This window comes from Stegodyphus dumicola, chromosome 10 (genome assembly GCF_044657685.1).
Source record: "Stegodyphus dumicola isolate Sdum_Otavi_A_Nest chromosome 10, ASM4465768v1".
Taxonomy (NCBI): Eukaryota; Metazoa; Arthropoda; class Arachnida; order Araneae; family Eresidae; genus Stegodyphus; species Stegodyphus dumicola.
The window spans coordinates 141,970,577-141,996,683 of record NC_140777.1 but is presented as its reverse complement, the minus strand read 5'-3'; the positions used below and the strand labels follow the sequence as shown (position 1 = coordinate 141,996,683).

At 30.8% G+C, this 26,107-nt stretch overlaps 1 protein-coding gene and 1 long non-coding RNA gene across 2 annotated transcripts in view; one reads left to right on the top strand and one right to left on the bottom strand.

The window, feature by feature from the left end:
• Positions 1-26,107, top strand: part of LOC118192468 (corticotropin-releasing hormone receptor 1-like) — a 523,232-nt gene that overhangs the window by 54,231 nt on the left and 442,894 nt on the right. The window lies entirely within an intron of this gene.
• On the bottom strand, positions 3,735-17,604 carry LOC118193726 (uncharacterized). The gene is made up of 3 exons (XR_004758980.2): positions 17,507-17,604; positions 15,615-15,692; positions 3,735-4,197 (listed from the first exon to the last, which is right to left on the bottom strand). It is a non-coding gene; the product is annotated as an uncharacterized LOC118193726 (long non-coding RNA).

Genomic DNA, 26,107 nt, shown 5'->3' with positions numbered 1-26,107 from the left:
ATTCGATGACTCTATGTACCGTTGTTTTATCACAATACGAGAAATATACATACATTTATGCAGATTTTTCATTATTTAATTTCTTCAAATATAATGCAGGACTCTAACATTTGATGGCAACAGTTTGAAAAGTGAAATAGACATTTATAGTGATTCAACGCAAAATCGCAAAACGAAAATAATAGACCTTCAGGGACAAAGCCCCTTTGAACTAATATTATGATATAAGCTTTTTACTATTCCCATCTGAACAAATTAATTCTGTATTGTTTTAAAATATAAACTTTTGCTCTACAATTATGATTTTGACAAAAAATTAATTACGTTTATTTACTATCTACAACATATTTTTATTTAAAACATAGAGTTAGAATATTTGATCTCACTTTTCTACGGATACATGATTCTAGGGATCAAATGTCCCAATGAAAATATTCTACGTAATAAAGGCAAAAGGATTTTATGAAATGTTTCGGAAAATTATTCTTGCAATATGGATTTAATCCATATAATAAATACAAAACATATCTCCTGGAATTTTAATGAAATGCTTGAGTGTGAATGATTTTCAGATTGTCAGATTCTCAGTGCAAAAGAAAATTGTTCATTATGGAGGCTCAAAGAAACCTGGTATTTCTTGATGTGATATAATAATGTGTATCTGCCAATTAGATTTGCTATCATTTTCTAAAGTTTCACTTATTTTTATTACAGTGGTGTTTAGAACTTCTGACTTTTTTACGTTAAAAATACAATAATAACTTAAATTTATACTTTTTTGTGATATTATTGGTGTCCCTAATTTTTAAGCAGATTTGCAAATTTTTAGAACTCTGAAATTTTAGGCTCAACATTATTTATAGTTAATTAAAAATATCATATTCTGTAGAGAATAGGCATGGCAATAATTCTGTTATACATTTTATAAAAATGTCCGTTTAAAATAGACAAAAAATTAAATTATGAAAATGGATCGCCATTCCTGTCTTCCCTATGCAAAATCCAAGGTAAGAATATTTTTAAAGAAACGTTTAAGAAGACTGAAATTAAAAATTTACATTTATATAAAAATTTGTACATAATTTTTTTCCGTGCAAGCATGCGAGTGTGCTTTTTATTAACATCTAAATTCAGATATTCGCTTTAAGTGAAAGGTAAAACTCTAGTCTTTCAAATACAAAATTAGTTGCTGATTCGACGAAACATAAAATCTACTTTCTTATATTTCACTTTATAAAATCAACAGGGTGTCAAAATAAAAAAATCGAGTTCAGTTTTTAACCATCGCCCAAAAGTGTTCTTTGAAAATTTAATACGGTTTATCAAAAGAGATGGACCAACTGGTATAGCGCACATGTTACAGGATATTAAATGAATATGCATTTAGACTAACTTCGGAATATTATATCTCTTCCATACATTTGAAAAGTGTTAAAATATTTAATGTTTATAATAGCTATTTATCATGTACTTAATGCCTTTTTATTTAAATCAATCAGCTTGAAAAAATAAAAAAAATATTTTCTAAAGAACTGCATTTATTGCTTTTAAATAGTTTAGTTTATTAATTAATAGCAGACAGATTAAATGTGAAAGAATAATATCTTATGTTTTTCCTAGGCAAGACTCGAATCAAAAGTGAAAACACGCATTAAAGTGAAAAAATGCAAAATCTTGCTTCGAGATAAATAACCTTTTGAGCTAATTATATTATACATCTTAATAATAATTTGAAAAATCTTTGTTAATATTTATATCATTAGTATTACCAATACTGCCTTTTCAACGCCATATTAATTTGCAATAAACAAAGTTTCTTACTCTAAATTTGTGTATGGACTCGACTACATAAAATATAAAATCTAATTTATGTGATGAAATTCTCTAATGAAATACAGAATGCAATTGTCTGCATATTTCGTTTTTAAATTTATTCAAACTGTAATGTGAGTTTTAATACGAGTCTTGATAATAAAAATATATTCGCGTGGAAAAGTAAGAAAATTTGCACATTATGTCAAATATCTGAAAAACTAATGGGCAGATTTTAATGAAATTTAGCATAAATAGATATTTATAACAGAGAGAAAGATGCACCATTCGAAAGTCATTTTAAAGCATTATTTTCAGTGAAGCTCATAGTGCAGCAATGCCCAAAATCAATGTTATGGTATCGAACTAAAATTGATTCTGATATGGGGTATGGTCTCCTCTCATAGCCTGACAGGTCACGCAGCGCTACGGTATACTAGGCAAAAGATATTTGAGGAGTTCCTGTGGTTTTCAATTCCGGGCTGGTTCTCAGAGGGAAATGGCGAGATGGCTTCCCAAGAGTGTCCAGACATGCTGGCTGGTCATCAATCCATGCGGCGAATGCCCTCATATTCCAGCTAATCGTCGACCAGCTGAGCTCTATACGGATGAGCCTTGTCTTCCATTAACAGGAACCGGAGACAAACTGCGCCCCTGAAAAGTCGAACATAGGGCTCTAAGATCTCCTTTCTATACCTGATGGTGAGTCTTTGTCAAGCAACTGCAGGAGTGTGCGGCCGTCCACCATAATGCCTGCCCAAACCATTCCATCTTCACCATCATAATACGTAATGATCCCTTTGCCTGCTGAGGGAGGGATGGTATTGTGTTCCGGGCTCTCTCCAGATACTGCTACGCCGATAATCAGTGACCATGCAAAATATCCACCCATCTGTAAAAAGCACAATGCTCCACTGAATTTTGGTCCAAGGCACAAGGTGATTGCGCCACGCTAAACGCGCTGTGTCTTGTGTGATGCAGTGAGCGAGACACAAATAGCCTATCTCATAAGCCTTTTGGACACTGTAGACGGTGAAAAGCAGCGTGGAAAGTTCCTGTGGCAGCATACGGCTAACATGAGAGCTGTGAAGCTATAGCAGTCCTGTGTAACCACATCCAGTGTCCTGAAATTGTTTCCACAAATGGCAGATGACACTGGGTTACACTGAGCTTTGTAATCACCTTGTGATTACAAAGCTCAGTGATTTACATGCCCTTGTGATTGGCCTGCGTCCAATCTACTGACAACTCACCACCTCATTCTGCCATCCATACGTTCGTTGGCTACTCATTTTACCTGATTTCTTAAAATATTTACCCAACTATTGCGAGATACAGGGTGAATGTAGTGAAGGAATACGAGTACACACATCGTTGAAAAGCCCTCGTTCACTTATATCCTTTCCATAAACACAGCTCAGCAGACACCCGCTTGTATACACTTATGTATTAGACTTTGAATATTAGCATAATTCTTTGCAGGCATGATTAGTACTTTGGTTGAATACGATACGTAAAAATACACATAATATGCAAATTCTATTAATTTTGCCCTCGAGTGTACAATAAGACACAATTTTAGGAATCTGCAGCTTATCTCTATCTTATCAATGGTATTTTTGCAGAATTTCGAATGTTTACAATTGCTGTTAAGTTAGCGTGTCATAGATTGGCACGTGCAAATATATTTCATCGTACGAAAAGAATAGATTTTATTTTTTAAGTCTTCATATTGCATACATATATAATTAAATACTGATTATAAGAAGAAGTGAACTTAAACGTTGCTATCAATTAGAAATATATCACAGTTTCTTTAAAATTTTAATTTAGGGTCTGAAAACTCAAATTGCAAATCTGTAACTTTAATTTATTTTTCACTTTAAGAAAATTGCACTTATCGTGGAGTAAAATCAAAATAAAGCAAATTATAGTAAATACAGTGAGTGACACATCAAAAGGACTGCAGGAAGCCTTTTTCAAAAACTTAAAATGCTTTTTCTAATAACAAAACCTATAAAGGTATTTTTCTCCAAATAAAACAAAACTCTATATATTCTTCTAAATTTATTTTTATGATTTTATTTAAATGAATGTTTAGCTTCAGATTTTACTGCATAAACATATTTCACGCACTTTCTTTGTAACGCAGCTGTTTCAACTTCCTTATGAATTCGAGAAATTTGAATTTTTCTAACCGATTTCTAAAAACATTCTGCATAATGATATCTCATGTTGAACTTTTCCCGTTGAACGAAAAGATTTCGCTCTCGCTTCCTTTGAAATTCCATTCTTTCTGATGAAATATTTGAAATTCCAAAATCCAAATTTAGTCACGAAATTCTGACGTGAGAGTCCTTAATGTTTTCCACATGGAGTAACTACCTAGAAAGATACATTCAGAGAAATTATTTGTGTAGATGCATTTAAAACGCAAGAAAACAGCATTCATCTTCATTATTCAAACAACACATTCTAAAACTTCAGAAACCTTTTCATTTTTCTTCTTAGGTGCGTGTGACAGGAGAACTTTCTGAGAAATAAAGCTTAGTTTTTAGAAAACACTTCATTTATGTGGCTTACTTTAAAACAAAGAAGTCGAAGCTACATTAATATCATATATATATTTAGATGTGATACTGCGAGGATTTTGAACTTATTTTAAATTGCCCATTTAATTAAGCATTCTGCCCATTTTAAATCTGTTACTTATAATCATATAAATTTATGCCTAATATTGAGATCGCGATGGGAATTAATTACTAGTATGAAAGTAAGTCACCTATCTTATTTATTATAAGCATCTTATTTATTAAATTTATGAATAAGATAAATAATATAAGTAACTTATTTATTATATTTATGAATTATTTAATTTATAGTAAACGATAACATGTATAGTGTTAGGACAGATAAGAATAAATTCCTACCACTTCTTAACATGTTGATCATTGTACAATTTTGTGAAACGTAAAATTAAAATGATTTTCGCAGACGAAAAAAGAAAATAAAGATAACGAGCCACAAATAAAGGAAACAGAGTTATGCTTTGTCTCAATGACAACTTCAGAAGAATGTTCTAAGAATTTTTTATATAAAATTTGTAATTGCAGTTTTGTTTAAATTGGAGTAGTTATACGTTTGTGCTTTCAAAAGTCTAAATAAATTTATTAATAAGAATTAATAATTAATCAAAAATGAAATTTTATTAAGAAGTACCTAGTTTTTATTTTATTTCAATAATGTGTGGGTAGATAAATTTTATTTCAGTTTGAAATGAAAAATAAATGTTATATGTAGTAATAGTATATATGTAAAAACTATAAAAACGTTTCTCGAAATTATGAGTATTTTGTGAATAACTGAGCACGGCAGTGGAAAGATTCACAAACGTAAAATCGAATATTTATATTGTCTCCAATAATAAAACAATTCAGTTAGTGAAATGCTCTAACAACAACCAGAAAACTGTATTTTTGCTGTTGCTTAATATGAACTAATCGGAATATTAGTCTAATGTAAAGATTTTATGTGTTAAACTTTTATGAATATGCACAAATTAATACGCGCAACCAAATAAGAAACTATTTAAAAGTCGGGAAATTCAAGACTTCAAGATGAAATGGATTTGATGAAAATATCTCATGAATCTGGCAGTAATCAGTCAGCGTAGTGATATTCGGAGAAGTGTGATGATTCAGAATATCTTTGTAAGTTTGTTTGAATATTTGTGGTTATTTGTTTGCAGATTGGTTTTTATGCATTTTCTCAGTGTTGTGTATTACTCTTATTTACTTACTTATTTTGTGTATTTTATTTTATAATTCTTTTCACAGAGTATTTGATTGAATTTTAAATTTGCAGTCACTTATTGAATTTGTAAATGTTTACAAACCTAACAGAGGCTTTAGTCTGGAAATGGGATTTTGTGTCAGTTTACTGTAAACGGGTTATCACTTTTCAAATTGTTGCCACCAAATATTATCGCCCCGTATAAATTTTAAAGAAATTCAGTAATGAAGAATCTGCATAATTGTATACATGTGTCTTGCATTGTGGAGAAACGGCGGTACTTAGATCCATCAAATTTTGAATAACGCCGTTCTCCACCCGAACATGAGCACACTTAGCTGTACGAATTTTTAATTTCGAATTTCTTCTGTTACTATTTCATATTTTGTAAACATATAACGAATTTTTTATTAACAATCTCAACGGTTACAAAGCGAGCTGTGGCAACATTGTACGGTACATTTTTATCTTGAGCACGAAAGACTTATTGTCATTCGGAAAAACGTAAGGTATTTATTTTTAGTTTTAATTAACAAACTCGGTTCTATGAAAGCAATGTATTGCCGCGGCCGGAAATACAATACTTTCATCTCACACGCACTAGCGTGTTGCCATTCAGTGAAGCCTAAGATACTTTCATATTTAATCTTGAGTGATAAACTAACCGATTTAAAAGCAACAAACACGTATTTTAGGAATAACAGTCTCGATGTAGCATTAAACAGCATACCAATTACCCCCCCCCCTTTGTTTGGCACTGATATTCTCAACAGATCCTTTTAATTACATGAGTTTATCATCTTTACCTGAGGAATTTTGGGGATGAATTTTTTAATTTGTTGGCCTGTCATTACTATTTTGCTTGATATGATCTGAGAAATTATAAACTGAAAACCACATCCTAAGATCATATTGCAGTTTCTCTTTAATCTCGTGAGTTTTATATTTGTTTGTATTTTAAATATTTAAAAAAATAAAATTTAAACAGCCAACTCTTCAAGATATTAGACTATAAGTTTAAGTTTTCAGATAGCAGTGAAATTTAAACATTTTTGGGTACTTTTCCGTTTCGCCGGCGCAAACCTCGCCATTTCCCTTTCTCCGGCGCAAATCTCGCCAAGCAGACCTTATTGGCGACAACACACAGTATACACATAAAAAATGTTAAGAATTGTTAATTCTAAGAATTTTAAACATTTTTTTTTATTTTGGAGTCATAAATATTTTAATATCGTTTAGAAGTTTTTCAAATGGGTCTTTTGTGTCCTTTCGCCACATAAATTCGGCGAGGTAACTTTCCAGATGATGCCGAGCAGTTCCTCTGTGTTTCTTATTCCACCATAGTCTTTCAATTTTTTGCGTGTGTGTTCCAGTTTCCGGATCTACAAAATTGTATTGTATTGTATTATGTTGTTTTTGATAAGTACCAAGAATTTTTTGGTTTCGGAATCAAAAAATTGTCCTTTGAGACCTTATTTTCGCCAGCCTGGCTTTCCTAATCTAGGATTTATTTATAAATTCTTACAAGGGTCAGAGGAAATTTATTTTAAATTTTTGAAGGAAACGTCGCTAATTGTTTCTTCAATGAAGTGCGAAAGTGTAGATCACAGATGAAGACCGTTAGAAGAGCCGATTCTGAGACGGCCGTATATGATATTGTGGTCATGTTGGAAGAAATAACCGCTGTAACGGTAAGAAAATTATTAGACATTCCTCCTTTTTTACCGACAATAAACTAATTGCTGTCATTTTAGCTCTAGTGTACGAAGCGTTCTTATTTACTTATTTTAAAGTATTTAATTTAAGTAATATTTTAATTCTTTTAAACGTTGGTATGATGGTTTTTAATTCGATATTCAATTTACGTAATATTTTAATCCAATTAAACGTTGGCGCAATGTTTTTATAGTGGTATTTTTATTCTATTTCTATGCTATATGAAAGTAATAATTTAACCTTTCTTTAGTATTTTATACTTGTAGTAAATGTATTTATTCTATATAATATATATATATATATATATTATATTCTATATAACGTATTTTAAAGTATTTAAATTTAGTAATATTCTAATTCTTTTAAATGTTGGATGATGTTTTTTATTTCGATATTCAATTTCAGTAATATTTTAATCTAATTAAACGTTGGCACAGTGTTTTTATAGCGGTGTTTTTATTCTCTTCTTTGCTATATGAAAGTAATAATAACCTTACTTTAGTATTTTATACTCATAGTAAATGTATTTATTTACACTTGCCTGCCATCTTAAAAAACGACATTTTCAACAAAAAAATTAATCCATTATTTCTAACGATATTTATTTTTTTTTTAAGTTTCGAATACTTTACTATGCGTAAAAACAGCGTTTTTCAAGATGGCTGACGTTTGTAGAAATCGCGCCAACAATTGCGCCAACGTAAATCGCCAAAAATCCGTGCAACCGTCTATCAAAGTAGCACCGTTAATTCTTCACTCCAACCATAAATGAATCTTAAAAACTTCAAGAAACTCAATCTCGATGATTCAAACCATGTGCCTTTCCGTATACTTCTTTTACTGCGGCAAGTTGAAAGGTTGAAACGCCATTGAATTTCGTCTCCGAAATATAATTTCATTTCATGATTATTTTCACAAATAGCAATGTTAGGCAAAACTCCTTTCGCTTGAAAGAATCTGACGGATTCTTCCTCTGTCCTGGGCAAATCCCAAATTTTCATTGGTTTTTCATCCATTTTTGACATATTTGTAAAAGACGTTAAATTAAAGATTTACTATGCTTTCATGGCATAACCTCTTGATTCGCAGGTTAATACCACGTGATCCCAAACGATCTCATCTCACGTAAAATACGCTACAAAAATCTGATTCTCTCAGGAATTATCTACATTAATTTCAAGTTAAATCTCAGTATGGAATACGAGTTTAAATGCAAGAATTATTTCAATATTATAATTAAAAAAATTCAATGTAACTGTATGCCAATATTGAAAAACAAAAACAAAAGGTAAATCTGATAATAAATCTCAGCGACTTGTTTTGAAAAAGTGCCGTGAAAGGTTATCAGCGAAGGTATTCACGTTGGCATCAGTTCTACCATTTTCGGCGACTTTATCGCTTGCGCCGGCGAAATGGGAAATGGCGCCGGCCAAAACATCCGGCCTAACGTATAGTAAAAAGTAAGCTTAACTGTTAAATTTAGGTTTGCTTAATTTGAATCTTAATCTAACTTTCTTATTTGCCAAACGAAATTTTGCCCCGACTTTCATTAGCATTAATGGAATGAATACAACAGGAGCAGATTACAAATTTAATTGTTGATTTCATCTTGAAACGCAGAACTATATATATATATATATATATATATATATATAACAAAAAAAATTTCAAAACAAACATTTTCGAATCGCGGATAAGGCTTGGAAGTTGAAATTGTCTATTTAGTCTTTCAGGCATGGCGTCTCTCTAAATAGTATATGACAGGCCGAAATTCCTCTAGTGTGTTTTATGGTAGAAGAAGACGGGTGGGCTACTTTCAGACCGCCCCGGGGTACTTTTCCTTAAAATTAGGGTGAAGAGAGCAAAATTCATACTGTTATCTACATGATGCTCAAGGCTCTTGCGAGTGGTAAACGCAGTCCCATACTCCTTGCCAAACCGAAATTCGTGAGCTTGGTTTTGATGAGTTCTGATACGTGAGATTAGTCACAGCAACAACAACAATCTTATCTCGCGGCAATAACAAATAACACACATATAAATTACTGACAGTTCGAGCGTTTAACTTACATCCCAGCATCGGGGTTGGTTAATTAAAACGAACGATTTTCTGTTAAAGAAAATGGACAACTGACAAGCTGGGAGAGTGTTTTCTCATTTCGGGCACAGAAGATGCCCAAGTGGAAATGGAAACCCTCTGCCTGTTAAACTTAGGCCATTAGCACAAATACAATCACTTACATTTGCATATTCAGGTGAAATAATTGAAGTATTAGGAATACAGAAAGAGATTTTAGCATAAAAAATGGTTCATTAACATAAACGTCACAAGACAGTTTAAAGATAATTTTACATTATTTTATAAATAGTTCGTGAAATGAAACTGCGGAATAATATCTATTTTTATTAGTCCAAAGGGGCTTTGTCCTTGAGGGACTATTGTTTTCGTTTTGCGATTTTGCGTCGAATCACTTTGAATCTCCGTTTCACTTTTCAAACTGTTGCCACCAAATATTATCGCCCTGTATTATATTTGAGGAATTAAATAATGAAGAATCTGCATAAATGTATGTATGTTTCTCGCATTGTGAGACAACAACGGCATCTAGAGCCATCCAATTTTGAATGACGTAATCCTACTGCGAATATTGGCATCTGGAAGCCTACAATTGGAATTTGAAATATGTTTTATTATCGATTTCATATTTTATAAAACTTTAACGAAATTTTGATAAACAAACTCAAGGATTTCAAAGCGAGCAATTGCAATGGTGTACATAAAAAACAATTTTATCTCCACCGCGTGAGACTGTGTATCGGAAATTCTACAGATATGCTCAATTTAAAATTATTTTGCGATATTGCTCTTGAACTGAATTTTATGGTTTAAGTGCGAAGAACAGGATATTTAATAAATAAATGTAACACACAAAATGTTAAAAAAAAATGCCCCTTTGGACGTAATTTAAAATCTGAAACCTTTCAGATTTTTATTATAGTATTTGAATAGAACATGTGGTAACAATTAGATAATTTTTCAGATATGCTATAATTTTATTTATTTATTTATTTTATTATTATTTATTTTATTATTATTTTTTCCCTTCCTGTGGATTTTTAGAAAATTTTATTTGGGATTAAATTTGATTTTCACCAAAATTTTAAATTTACGTAACGTTATAATATTATAAACTACGAATTTAAACGTGCATAAGATTTTAATATTATATAATACAATTAAAAATATATAACATTATAACGTTATTTAATACAATTTTAAACGTGTATACCATTACGAAAACATTGAGATGGGCCTGTTGTTTCATAATTTTATAAACACATTTTCTTTTCTTTCTTTTTTCTTACGTAAAATAGAACTTTATTTCTTTACTATCTGATTCTGTTTATGTTTTTTTTCCTTTGATTTTCGAAATATTGTGTACTAAAGCTACTTCATGAGAAATGAAAAGGGAAGTATTCCTTCCATTAAAAGAAACAAAAAATGTTTCACATCCGCGAAAAAGACAGTCTGCGTTAGAAGAAAAACTTCTAGAGTTTTTATGCTCATTTCGTGTATTTAAATGAACATAAAATATTTTAATTGCAAAAACTGCAGCGTTAGGATACCGATTTTGAACATCGAGTAGTAAAAGAAATCATTTTTAATTAAAAAAAACAGAAATTTCTCCCCTGAAACAGAATTTGGCCAGTACTTTTTTATTAATGATTTCTTTTTTACCCTTTATAATGGTAATACTGATAAAAATTGCCTCAAGATAAAGGAGAAACCAAATTAGTGAAAATTATAATTGTATTTCTCTCTTTTTCCCTTAACGTTTTATCAACAGTTGAGCAACAATTATTATTTCGTCTTCATATTCTGATTCCTGGTGTTGACTACATTTTCATTAACATTTTCAACTGGATGCGTTTTTACATTTTATCGCTTTTTTAATATTGGTAGAAAAATAAAATGTAATCTTGAATTCAAAATAATTGTGCGTATTTAAATATTAGACATCATAGATAAAATATATGAGTGTATTTGAAGTCCTCGGCCATTTTTAATCTCAATCTAGATAAAGAATGTATAGATCTTTGAATGTATTCTATTTCTACTTGCAGAAGTAATATAAATGTTATAAATTTACGATTTTATCACACGTGTACCTCTTGTTTAAAATCTAATAAATTAACAATATAATATGAATTTAATGTCATATTCCTTTTCAACATAGAAAAGATGTTAGTTCAAGTCCTCAAAATTTTATCTTATTTAATTAATGGCATTATTTACAATCCAGTGTTTCCCAATGCTTCAGAATTTTAATATCTCAGTTGTTCACATATTATTTATGCTTTTTCTCTAGAGAGCATTACGCTTGTGTTCGTTTTGCTCTTTCCCTTGCTTTCGTTATCAAAACGGTAGTCATTCTTTCTATTTTAAAAAATAGTTTTGATCGTGAAGAAGACCTCCTGTATCTGATCGCTCTTGAAACTGACAGTTTCATTCAAATCTTACTCCAAAATACGGTTGCTATATATATATATATATATATATACATACATATATATATATATATATATATATATACATACATATATATATATATATATATATATATATACATACATATATATATATATATATATATATATATCATATAAGATATATAAAATAAACTGCATTTGGAGAGATTCCAAATTTTATGCAGCTAACACTTGTAAATAAAAATCGTACAAATAATTAGCTTTTTCTTTAAAATGTAAGAAAAGTACAGGTACAAGTAAAATAGTATCTTGATCAATACGCCCTTTCATCTATCACATAAAATATCCGGCTTCAAAGCTCTATAATAAACTAATACTGGTTACCTTGATAATAAATGAAATAAAAAGAATTATTTCAAAGTTAAATGTTCAAGTGATTTTCTCTGTTAATCTAAAAGGATGCGTATTAAAAATATCAAATTTTGTTCGAAATCATATTATCGCTTAAATATAATTTAAAATATCCGATGTGGAGACCACATGATTTTTTTACGGCCACTTAAAGTATAGACATTTTTGGCTGCCTTTCATTTAAATGCATTTCGTCAAATTTCATTAGAGATATACTGCACATTCTATCAATTCCGTTCTCATTTCGCGGCAAACCAAAAATGCATAAAAACTCAAAACATGTTCATTTAAAATTGCAAAGTACAGAAACTCTTAAAATACCAAACAGTTAAAAACTTTTTACAATTAAAATTAAAGTTTTTACACAAAAACAAGCAATTCGGACAACGGGTAGGAAGACCATATTTTCGGTGTACAAAGTTGAAAGTTATCTTTTGGTTCCACTGGCAAATAAGGTACTGAAGTTGGTGCACCAGCTGGACTTAATTCACTATTCTACTAAGAGTTTCAAATGTAAACAAATGACGGACGTATTAGGCCTAGTGGTAATTAATCATTTAAATTCTTAATAATTCTAAAACTATTGCATGCAGATTAACTGAAAGTATACAACTTTAACAGGAACATAAGAATAACCACTTTTAAACCAGAAAATGCACATTTTACAACATGTAAGAATAAAAGTACTGAGGTCACCGGGCCGTGTAACAGGGTGGGAATATATACCTATATAATATATACCTATATATAGGTATATATTTATACCGTATAACACAGACATATATTTACAAGAAAAGAATATTTTTTATTTTGTTAGAGAACTCATTCGTTCAAACTAAATCAGTTTCTTATTTCAATCTTCTGTTGCATATATTTTTAAAAATTCATCTTCGCATTCACATTAGCACAAAAATGGGCTATCATTTTAACAGTGTCTTTGTCAAAATAGCATGTGAGGTTTATTAAATAAATATTTTTAAATATTAAATCTGTATATTACTTACTCCTATAACAATAATTAATATTATTTTTAATAAGAAATTATTAAAAAATATGAAATTTTTATGCAGTTAAAAGTTTCATTTTCATTCGATTATACAGAAGAATATAGAGAAGAAAATGCATATAGAAAAAGAGGATTTTACTGCAGAGCTAATTTGTTATATAATAATGATATTTCAAGTATATTAAAATTAATAAATGTAATTATTAATAAACCTATAATGTAACATTTAATTGTGTTTTACCGTTCTTGCAATATATTATTTCCTATACGCGTTCTTCCACTACCCCCACCAATAGATCAAATAGAGAGGTTCCCATAAAACTCACATAGAGAGGTTTGTTTCTGGACACATGTCTTTTTGACATTTATTTGCATAGATCTTGTACTAAATACTGAAACACAACTTCTAACTTTTTTCCCATACATTATTTTTTCTCTATTCTAAGCCTTGCTTGTTGTAAAATAAGTATCATCAAAATATTCCTTATAATAAAATAGTTTATTGCAAATGTCGTAATCTGGAACTCACACAATAATTCGGAAATTCCAAGTTTTTGTTCAAATGCCTTGCTAGATAATGTGTCTTGTTACAAGTTTTTTTTTAAATGAAAATGCATCCCAAGAATCATCATCTGCGTTTTGAAATTATTACTTGCCTAGCAAAATGCATTTAGCGTTTTCAAATCTGAAATAAACATGGTAGGGCATTACAAAGTATAAGTAAGTTCTGCTGGAAATTAAATTATTCATTATTAAGTACGGTAAAATTATTCAAAATATGTAAAACATTCTTGAAATTCCGTTCGTTCAGCTGTCATTGATGTTATAAAATGATGGAAATTTCGTGTTTGTGGGTTGGAGGGAAAGTTCTGTCGTATTTTAAAGAAAATATTTGAATTCATTTATAAAAATATGTGTTTAATATTAATCAATTATATATGCTCCGTTATTTGTTACAACCTGTTGCCATCTTCCAGGTAACCTGTAAATTCCTGTTTTGTAGAAGTTCTCATCCATGGAGTTAAAATAGTCAGCAACTGCCTTAGAAACACTTTCAAAAGACTTGAATTTTTTTCCCGTTAGATAATTTTGCAGAGATCTGAACAGGTAGGTGCAATGTCAGGTGAATACGGGAGGTGACTAAGGATTTCCCATCCTAACGCATTCAGTTTTTGTAGTGTCACCACTGCAGTATGCGGGCGAGCATTATCGTGATGGAACACTATTCCTTTTCTGGACGCTAATGCTGGCCTTTTTTCTTTGATAGCTGCATTCAATTTATCCAGCTGATTGCAGTACAGATCCGCGTTGATGTTTTTTCCCTGTTTCAGCTACTCGTAATACACTGGACCTTTCCTGTCCCACCACAAACAAAGCAGTACTTTTCGTTGATGGATACTTGGTTTTGGAACTGTTGCTGATGATGTTCCTGGTTTGCAGTAAGATTTTTTTTCTTTTAATATTCTCGTAAAGAATCCACTTTTCATCTCCAGTAACCAGCCTGTCCAAAAACGGCTCCACATTGTGTCTAATCAGATGTGATGAACATATTCTTACACGATCAGACAAATTCTTTTCCGTTAATTCATGTGGAACCCAAACACTTTGCTTTAACACAAACCCAAGAGATGTAATGTGATCTCCAACAGTTGTATGATGAATGCCAAACTCTTCTGCAATTTCTCGACTTGTTAAATGTGGATTATTTTCCAACATGGATCGCAAAACATCATTATCGATCTTGGATGGTCGTCCAGATCTAACACTTTCTTTGAGGCTCAGGTCCCCGGAACGAAATTTGCTAAACCATCTTTGACAAGTACGAACATTTACAATATCTTTTCCAAATACCGCACATAAATTTTTACATGCAACAGATGCGTTGCTTCCTTTTTGGAATTCATATAAAATGCAGTGTCGTAAATGCACTTTATCTACCGACATGGTTTTCCCTTTAAATATTACAAGTAAATGATGAATGACTTAGACTTAGACTCTATAATTGACCAAGCTATTGCGAAGAGCAATGTTGCCGGTTCCAAAATTAAAGCCCAAGGGCACTTGACATAAATAAATCCGGACGTGGAGAAAAGGGCACCTTTTATATTATACAGCAGCTAAAAAAACAAAAAAAAATTCCGATTGACTCACTAGCCAGATGTTTTTTTTATTTACAAGAAAAATCACCTGCCTATTTAAAATACGACAGAACTTTCCCTCCAACCCGATACTATTGAAAATGCACAGAAGCATGGACTGCATTTCAAGCTAATACCTAGGAAGCTGAGATTTATCCTACAAAAAACATATAAATATTATTAAGGAAAACCTGAAAATTTTCATAAGATTTAAATTCGATCACGATAAAGATCCTAAACATACTGACCTAAATTTTTGCTTGTGGTTAGGATACATGCCTGAAGTTATCAAAGCTCCTCCATATTTTCCAGTCCATTCTTCAATCCTATCGAATATATAAGGAGTGGGTTAAACTAAAGAATAAGAAAATATAATATTTCATTGAAAGATATACTAAAAAGAATTCTTACGGGGGCCTGGAAAAACATGGAATATTCTTACGAAAAAATTAGTTAAATCCATCGAAAGAGCATGAAAAGTGTAATTTTAACTAAATGATTTCAAATGAAGTGCAGTACGAACTCCGACAATCCGAATCGCTTTCATAATTTCATAATTTTTCAGAATTAACTGAATAAGAGAAGGAAAAGGAGAAAAAGGAAAAACAAGCTCAAGAAAAGGAAAGGGAAGAGACAGAAGATGAAGAATTAAGAAACATTCTTTTGAAAATTACTGGATATTCAGAAGTTAGAGTTGAGGATACAGCAGAATGGATGGTATGTAATTCATGAGACCCTGTATTTCAAATTCTAAATGATGATAAACTTATTGAAAGTTTATCATCATCTAGAATTTGAAATACAGGGTCTCATGAATTATTGAAAGTGTGAGAGAAGAAAGTGTCGAGGAAGAAGATGACCTTAATGTCGAAGCTGGCAGGGGACCATCATTACTGAAGCGTTTGCCGGCGTTGAAACTGCGTTGAAGTAAATAGAGCGTCCGCCCGAGTGTGTCAACATGGGAACTTCTCATTATCAAGTGTATGCACGACTTGGCTTCCCAAAAACGGATGAAGGCAGTTCAGCAACCAAGAATTTTCAGCATTTGGAAGTACTGCACTGTACGTTATATAATATGTACGTAAAGGTGTTGCTTTTTCATTTCAATTAATTAAAACCTCATTTTCTTTAAAATAGGTTTTTCTTTTTTCAACATACAGTACATACACTAATTAATTAAAGTGTGTAGACTCTTTCTTAGGAAAAAATCCCATTATCTAAATTTCTGACTATCCGGTTCCAATTGATTCGGATCATTGGAGTTCTACTGTATTAAATGTACCGTTATTTTCACGTTTATATTAAATATAAACTGTTTATTGAAACTGTACGAATAGTGAGTTCATTTTCAAAACTTTTCGAATAAAGTATTTTATTTGTCGAAACATTTTGAATAATTTTTTTAATAAACAGGTTTTAGATAAGAAGATCAAAAGCACATGCAAAACAAATTAAGACATTTCACTTGTATTTAGTAACTGGTATTTGTAAATAAATCTAAAACAAGTAAGCAAAAAACAAATGAGAGTCTCTACAAATACAAACTGTTTGCTCAATGAACACTTACGCTAATTCGTTTTCTGAATCTTTTGAATAAATTATTTTGTTAACAAGAGCGTTTTGAATAACGTTTTTCAAAACAAGCAGGTTTTAAAACAGATTATCAGTATTATATGTGAAAGAAAAGTAAAGTAATTTTGCAAATATTTAGTAACGATATTTGCAAATAAAACTGAAAAATACAAGCGTTCGGAAACAAATGTGAGCTACTGCACACAAAATAATCTAACATTCTAAATATTATTGAACATTCCATTTTCTTTGAAAATTTGCTTTCAGGTATGAAATTTTCATAAACGAAACTTAATTTTTTTAGGTTTTTATTTATTTACATATTTTTACACATTTATTTATTATTATTAATTGTAAATTACAACTTTTAAATGAAAGTTGAATTACTGACGAAAATTTAATTTCTAAACATTTCCTTTAAAACAGCAGCATACGGACACTATTATATATAGACATTTATTTCATTTTGAGTTGACAATATTCTGAAAAAGCTTGAAAAATATTCGTTAAGATTTCGTTAGGAAATTTGGAAGTCAACGATCGACAATGTTGAAAGAAAATTATTTACCAAGCATTACTATTTATTCTTAAAACATATAAGTCAGTAATGAAGAAAATACTTAAGTAGCGCAACAGAAGAAAGTCTAACACACTAATCCAAATCATGCGCTTAAATAGATTACGATAGTTTTAGCTAGAAAATTTTCTTCTTAGTATAGTTATGTGTTTAGATATTGCCACACGCCTTTTGAAAAAAAAAAATTCTTTGGAGCAGACGATAATAAATTCTCGTTACTATGTAATTAAAAGACACTATGCGCGGACAAAAGTAATTAAGGAAATTCAAATTAAGAACATCGCTTAGTTATTATCTAAGACTCAAAACAATTCTTATTACATTTTTGTTGGCTAAAACAAATGCATAAAAAAAGAAAGTTTTGAAGCGTTTTGTTTGCATGGCAACTCTGTTAAACTTCTAATTTTGTCTGCTTGTCGATAAGAAAGAAAGACAAAATTAAATGTTCATTATTTTTTGTGTAGTTTATGTTCACATCTTCTTACAAACGTAGAGAAAGTTCTGAAAGGAAGAAGAAAGAAAAAAGAATTGCGATAAAACTTTTCTTATAAAACTGAAAATTAATATTTAACTTATTTAAATTAAAATTTGAAACTTGAAAAGATCAATATGCTGTGAACATAGTTAACTTGTGTAATTTGATTAACTTCATGCAAAAAATGCTGCTACTTTTTTATTTCACAAAAGACTTTTTTTATGGAAATTAAATCAGATATGTTTTGAATTTTGGAACTTTTTTTTTCAATTTACATTTTAGTGAAGATGGTAATTTTGAAGTACAATTTATTAAGATGCTGTAAATTCGAAAAAGGATTTAGAATTAGAATTTCACTATTTAGTGGTTTCTGCAGCAAATCCGTAATAGATCAAACTGGTAATCGACAATATTTTTCTCTAGGTTCCAATGCATAATTTCTGTTTGTGAACATGTATGTTTCCTGTATTATTTAAACCTAACTAAACATAACATTTCACATATATTTACTTAAATTTTAAGGTCGAAAGTGAAATTTTTAAATTTTGGTATACAAAGTATGAAAATAAAATTATTGAAAGTAAAGTCTCAGTACAAAAGCAGGATTTATTTCAAAAGCTCTACAAAATTAAAATTACACGAGAGTACAGAAAAGCTACAGCTTATTATTCATTTAAATGGTAATTAAAGTTACTTAGTACTGCAAGTATCTTAGATATTTTTATTTGCATATATTTTATTGTAGATAAAGTGAAAGATTTACTAATGTAATTCGTTCCTGAAAGCCATTCATAACTCCGACTATTTGTAACACAAAAACTGTTGTCTCCATAGAAATTTGACCACAGATTGGTGCTTACTTAAGCATTTATATTAATAACTTCGGCCCAAGATCTTAAAAAAAACAATGAAAATTGGCTAAAGGCATCTTCCAAAGGAACATGTCAACTAAGTGTCACAGATCCATTTTATGTTCTAGTATTCTTAAATAAAAAAAACCCTTTCTGAATGTGAATCTTTCACGTTAGAGTACTACGTTATCCACGCCATATAGTAAAATAAAAATGCTGAAATAAGATTCAGAAATTAAACGAAAGGTACATATCTACATGAATCAGTTGTAGCTGGTGCAATAGTACTGAGAATTTATTTTATTGCATATTGAAAATGATGAAAACTTTATGTAGCAAATCATGTATCATAAGTTTACCTTTTTACGTTTCCGTTTCTTTAGAAACATTTTAAAAGAAATTTACTCAATTTTCATAAACAAATTTATGTTTATATAGCCATTTTATTTTGATAATTAAAAGATGCCGGTAATACAAAACCGGTGAATCCCTTCCTGATTTTATCTGGAAACATACATTCTGGAAAGAAAATTACTAGTATTACGTTTGAAAATAATTGAATGCTATGATGGAATTTAGAGATGCAAAACATTTAAAAAAAAGCTGACGAATTAAAAATTCCGAGGACTTCTTTGAACGACATGAAAAGAAACCTAGATTGAAAACTGCAACTATATTATAAGATACTAAATTGAAAAACTACAAATGAAAAATAAATTTGTAATTTATATTAATTTTTATTTATTGCATGAACTTAAAATTACGTATTAAAATTAAATTTTCAAGTCATTTTTATATTAGCAAAACTTATTGCATTTCGTGTTAGTCCTCCATTTTTCATATAAGATTACCGAGATTCTTTTACAATTTAAGCAATATTAAAGAAAAATTCAATGAATTCGAATGAAACCAGATTTTTGAGAAAATAAATAACCGAAAGTTAGCATGGAACAGAGAGTTAAGAAAAATGCAAGAAACATTTTAAAAATTATGTACAAATAATATTTGCAAAAATATCTAGTTTTATTTTCAGAGCAGAAACGCCACCTATATCCTCAAGGGGATTCGAGCCACGTATCCTCCAACTGCAAACTGGACATGTTATTCACTTACAACCGCAAGAGTACGCATAAGGCAATGCGATAATTATTTATATTCTTCCCCATTTAAAGTATCACCGAAGGGAAGGGGAGACACTCTCGTCAAAATCCAAAGGTAGTGTTGAATTATCATGAAATACATTTTACTCCGAGGAAAGAGACATTTGGGTTTTCTAAGTTAGAAGCATGAAAATTCGACTATGCTGTCACCGAGATTCGAACTGCGGTTCTTCCAGTTTGCTAGCTGGGTGTACAATCACTTAAGCCATGAGAAAACACGGTAATTCTTTTACACTCTTCTCCAATTAAAAGGTAAATGGCAAGAAAAAAAGGCCCAGTCTACCAAACTCAGATAGCGACGAGTTATTGTCCAGCATATTTTAGTTCAAGCAATATTGTAGAGACATTAGGCTTTCTCAAAGTGGGAAATATGAAACAACTATTCTTTCGCTGGGATTCTAAAACGGATCTTTGAGTTTGCTATCTGGCCTTGCTACCAGTTATACCGCGACAGGGCTCATGGAAGGGGGAGATAATTCCTTATAAGTAAACTCGGAAGTAAATGAAAATAATTCAAAGGGGAAATATAAAAGAGGAAATAAATCATGAAAAACGAAGCTTTTCTTTCCTTCCACCAACCTGCGACTTGGTTATAAAATGAATTCTGGATTGGAAAAATGAATAATTGACTGAAGTCTGGGTGAGTCTTTTGACACGCTGGAAAAGCGAAACGAAATGAAATTCAGGAAATGAGTGCAAATAAAAATGGACCCAGATTCCGTAAAATCTCGATGAAAACTTTGAGGAAGAAGAAAAACAACAGTAGCTTTACAATACTGAGAGAAAAAGTAAACAACAATACATTTACAATACTAGCACAAATATATAGTTTCAAAATTAGTGGCGCAATTTCAGATGAGTATAAATCTATATCTGAACTTGTGAGTATGAAGTGAATTAATATGATATGTTGAAATTATTTCTTTTTACCTCCGATGGATTCAGTTTTTCTTTTATTTTTTATCGTCTGTCGCCGACTAGGTCACGTGACTGGCAGCAGAGAAGGAATGTACTCTGTTAGTTAGCTTGAGGGCGACGCCTTGAAATGATCTGTTCTTGGCCGCATAGCGGTAATTGTTCTTGATAAACGAATCTTGGCCCTATGATGGGAAAATTTATAATATATGTATAATTGTGCTTTCAATAATGTAAATAATGTACATAAGCTCTTCATTAAATGTTTTGTTTTTATATAAAAAAAATATAATCGTGAATTCGTGAGCATAAACGTGACAAATTTTTATACATGATATACATCAAAGGAAAAGGAAATATTTAATTTTTAGATTGTCTTCAAAACGCATACGTAGAATAGTTTAAAAAATCAGTCGCGAAGTTTCAGCCTTAGCGACAAACACCATGAGATAGTTTAAAAAAAGCTTATAAGAACGCGGCTAATTTTTAAATAAATTATAGAAAGTTGCCTAATTAATATTTTTATATCATTTTTGTTTTAAAAGAAGGTAAGAGTTAGTTTCCTAATCTTGTAAAATTTCAAATTCGTTTGTACAGAGGTAATATGAAGCGTGTGATGTAATGAGATCGAAAGCTTGAAAGTTTGTTTCCAAGCGATGGCTAGAAGAACCGATTTTTTTCTCGTCTGCTTCAGAACTGCAACATACATTAAAAAAGATGTTGAAAATCCACCAATTAATTTTTTTAATCTGTCTTGTTTCCAAAGAGGACGAAGAATTTTTTATAATCTGTGAAAATTTCAAAACTTTATATCCTTTTTCATGTTTAGATGTTGAAATTTTAAAATTGTGGACATCAAATAAAGAAAAACCGAACGTTGTTGAAAAATTCGCCAAAAATGCAGAAGTTAAGTTAAAACTTTCATACAAATTTAATTCATTCATCAACTAAGACTTGTACGAAAACTCGTTTAATTTTTAAATTAAAAAATCTCTTCGAAATTTGAGAAATTAACTTTACTACATTGTATTGCCATCCACAAACAATGTGAGACAAACTGGGAACTCAGTAGCTTATCAGATAATAGTTTATAAATCAATGACGAACTTTTGATCATCGTGATAAACACCGTAGGTAAACTCAGTAAAGCATAAAAAAGCTCCTCTTCAAATATTTGCTTGAAATATTTCATTTATTATATATAGCCTTAATAAAATAACTTTTTAAGTTCTGTTTAAAAAAATATGAATATTTCTTAATATGATCTGAATAGTTTTAATTCGTTCCTGAAAGATAAAATATACTTTTTTCCCCTGCCTTTGCAAACGACTAGATTTTTTCAACGTGGTATAAGAAAAAAATTATTGGCCACGAAAGGAGCTTGATACACTTTTTATCTGAGTTTCATCGAAACCTTGATCACTGATTCGCGTGACAATCTCTTTGTACTTGAAGAAAAGCCAACTACAAAAGCTTATGTGCTTTTAAGCATTAAATATTTGAATTTTGCTCCGTACAATTTATCGAATTGCAGATTTTATCTTCCGTAAAATCTGTATGTTGTTGTTAAAAGTTGGAAGATAAAGCTGCTTAAGTATTCTTTCTGGAAATATAATAAAGTTATTTATTCTTTACTCCAAGCGCTAATTTTAAATAAAGCTTTTTTAGTTTTATTCGAGATTCTGACTGCATAGCGGAAAGTTTGGAAACAATCAATTAAGGATGAAAAGAAACAGCATTTGGTTCATAAAACTGAACATCTTCCTTTGCTTAATTTAATTTTAGTACTTAAAATATAGTTATATTTAGGATATATTTGAAAACGCAATGCAGTTATATATAGTGGGTAAAAAACGTATTGGCAATTGCCTATAATTGATCATATTAGCTAACAAAAAAAAATGCTTGACAACTTTAGATGGACATAACGAACACAGAAGGTAATAAACATACTGAAACTTTTTTTTTAACTGCCGCGGGCGTATATATACGCCTTGCTCAGCCGATGCGTTAGCTGCCACGGGTGTATATATACGCCCTTCCAAACTACTATCATTTGCTTTGCGCCATGTAATTCGGTCATCAATGTAAACACCCAAGCATTTCATGTGCTTCAGAATTTTAGTTATTTCCATCAATTTTCAGGCAGGGGGTACGAGTACGACCTGAACTAATGAGTATGCTTTGAGCTTTAGAATGAAGATATAGTGAGCTTATGATCTTTTGCCTAACTTGTAAGTTCACAGCATGTCGGACTCTAATTTCATTCTCTGTTCTCGAGCGCCGTTTACAACTAACAGAAAATCATCTGCATATGACCGAATGTTACTCTATTTTACATTTCTTTTTCTTGTTATATAGTGATATTTTCACATCACAAAAGTAGCAATCACTTGAGTGCCCTTTGGGCTCTACCATATTATAGGTATACCAAATACAAGTTTAGAATGTGTTCCACACCCTTGATCCACGGTCGATGCCACGGAGAGTGGTCACATAAGGTGTAAACAAAGAAAACTGACCTGGTAGGAGAAAACTAATTACAGTTTTGAAATCAGTATTCCTATTTAATTCTAAAACAGCTCAAAAATCGAAATCAGCAGGAACTGCGTTACAAATTGTTCTCTAGTGTATTTATTTTGCAACAAGCTAGTCTTCAAATACAGAACAGGCAATATATTAAAAATATCTTCCCCTAAGTATATTTTTCAATATTTATTACAAGATCTACACGCAGAAGTGTGCAAAAACGAATGTGATGTATTGTACTTTTATAGTACTTTTATGAACATATTTTGCTGTACTTCAATACAGAATGAAGATGTCTTAACCAAACAGAAACGGTATGGCCACCTATTCTGTTATATTTATTAAAAAAATATGACACATATTTTATTGCTTCATAGCGTTTTTATTTTAATTGCGGGGTATGCCTCTTATGCCTAAAAACAGTTATAAAACAGTTATAAACAGTTATTAAAGATGTAATATGTCATTTGAAACGTATCCTATTTTTGAATTCCTAATTTTTGCTTAAGTACTATTGTTACAAATACTAATTACATAGAAAAATCAATTGATTAACAGATTGGCATTAGTTTATTTCATTTATCACAAAAAATGACATAAAATATTCCATTAATGCCATGAGAAATGATAAATTAGTACTATATAATACATTCTATTATAGTTAGTGGGAGTTAGATATTTTTCTCAGATTGTAGTATGCTCTTGAATAAAGTAGAAATATAAAAAAGAAGGAAAAAGAAAAATATTCTTTCTAACCAACGAGACATAAATAATCAGATTTTTGATTCTTAAATCCGTTCCATTTCAAACAATTTTAATTTCCGCATTGTCTCAGCAAAAGAAAAGAAATAAAGAAGGATCTGAATTCGTGCAGGTGTTGCGCAAAGATCAGAATGGCTACAGCTGAAAATAAAATACGTTCCAGTTCGACGAAGAATAAGAATTTGCGACTCAGAAATGAGAATACGAAATAGCGTTACATTCTCCTCCCTTCTTTCTGTTTTATTTTTTTATTTACTTATTTCAAAATGTGCGATGGCATCAGACTGCGCATACTTCAAATATTTCAATATTCTATATTTGTTGGTGATCATTTAACCCTGCAGCTGAAAGACGATTTTCAAAATTTTTCTGCATAAAATCGCGGACGAAGTTTATTTCTTATACAATTTCATGAAAAGCGGGTTGTTTAATGCAATGCAAATAAATGCCAACATGAAAGGTGTAAAAAGGAAATATTTTCATTCATTAATTTACAACTTACGGGAAAATGCTTATATCTTGTTTAATAAAAGTTATTTCCAATATAATGTCCCTGAGAACTGCTATATTCATCAGTTTTTAAATTTAAGCTCTTGTCTTTTGATTCAAAATGTTAAATTTCATCATTTGTCTTGATATTCAAAGAAACAATATAACTGGATATCTTCAAAATTCGCAATAAAAATTGTCATACGAAATGTATGTCTACATTACTCAGATAGTTTTAATTGACTAGTTTTATTTCCTTGTTGAACAAATTCAGTAGATACAAAAATTCAGTATATTCATGTACGCAAAAAAATTCTTTAGACGGGAAATAATATTTTTACTGTTTATGCTCGTAATGAAGATTTATGCTCTTTATTTTATGCTTTTAATGAATATTTTATGTGGACATCACACTTCCTTGTATGGACCATTAAATTATACACATTTTTTGCTGCATTTCATTTAAGCTTATTTGCCTTCTGACTTAGTTAATGTTGCACTCTCTGTAAATGATCTCTCATTCAATTATGCACTCTCTGCAATCAATTCAGATGTTTTATTCACAAATGAGGCTACCTTTACGCGATCGGTATGTTTAACATGCATAATTCTCACCTGTGGGCTCATTATAACCCACATAACACAATAACACACGTTTACCAAGAAAGGTTTTCCATTACGTTTGGGCAAGCATTATGCACAAAGCTTAGTAGGACCGTACATTCCACCTAGTTGTTTAACTGGCCGCACATGTAGCATCTTCTTACAGGTCTTATCTGAACTTTTCATCGATATTCCTCCAGCTGTTCACAGACGAATGTGGTTCCAGCTCAATGAAGCCCTAGCTCACTTCAGCCGGAATGTCAGGGATCCCCTGGTCGTGTCTACGGCCAGCATTGGATTTCCTGCTTTGATTTCTTCGTTTGGGATCATATTAAAAGCCTCGTGTACGACAGTCCTATCATATCTGTAGAAAATCGTGTTGCCTGCTTGTTTGCTGCTACTGGACATGTGCTCGACATGCCTGACGTCAATTTTAATGTACGCTGATCCACGTGCCGCCTTTGTGAATCTTGTATTGCGGTTGGTTGACCGATCTTTTGAGCACCTATTGTAAATTGTTAATATTTTTTTCTTTTATCTTTGCTTGTCTTTTTAGTTTCCTGTGATTCATACTGTTTAATGTTCTAGCGCTTTAATGCGGCATTACCACACATACATTCCTATACGAAATCTACTTATTCAGATCCCCTCTACCTGCCTTTACATTTTTGACATATAGTTTTGAGCCGCCCTGTATATGTATTTATATACGATTGGTGCAGCCGATTGCAACGAAACTGAAAGGTGCATAACTGCATGTTATAGTAGTCCCATATACAAAATTTCAATGTTCTAAGGCTACACGTTC